Here is a 467-nt window from a genome sequence, read left to right as displayed (position 1 = left end):
GTCTCTAGCAAGCTTCTATCAAAGAAATAATTCCAGCTTTTGACTGGATCAATCAAGCTAATTGTGATGGAACACTTATAATAAAAGAGGTAAGGGGATGAGATCTTAATGCTTACAACCATGTATTTGTGCTAGGACCAAATATGATCTTAATTTATGCGCTGAAAGTCACCCATCGAGATGTGCTTGTTACAAACAGAAGTGTGGAATGTGTCCAAATAACATCTTGACCGACACAAATGGGGTTGCATTGATAATTAAGACTATAATAATCAGACAAGAGCTTTGGGCGTTTAGTGACAACACCTCATGAATCCCCATGGATTGGATCCGTGTTACCAAGCTAAACCCTTCTGTCACTGGTGTTCAGAATAAAACTTCACGTTCTCCCTCCCCTTAGCCTCTTCGTGCTTCGATCTCCATGATGCCGGGTACCTGCAGGGAGAAAGATCGAGGACAAGACAAGA

This window comes from Triticum aestivum, chromosome 7A (genome assembly GCF_018294505.1).
Source record: "Triticum aestivum cultivar Chinese Spring chromosome 7A, IWGSC CS RefSeq v2.1, whole genome shotgun sequence".
In the NCBI taxonomy this organism is placed as follows: Eukaryota; Viridiplantae; Streptophyta; class Magnoliopsida; order Poales; family Poaceae; genus Triticum; species Triticum aestivum.
The sequence above is the reverse complement of the archived record's forward strand: the minus strand, read 5'-3'. Positions refer to the sequence as shown.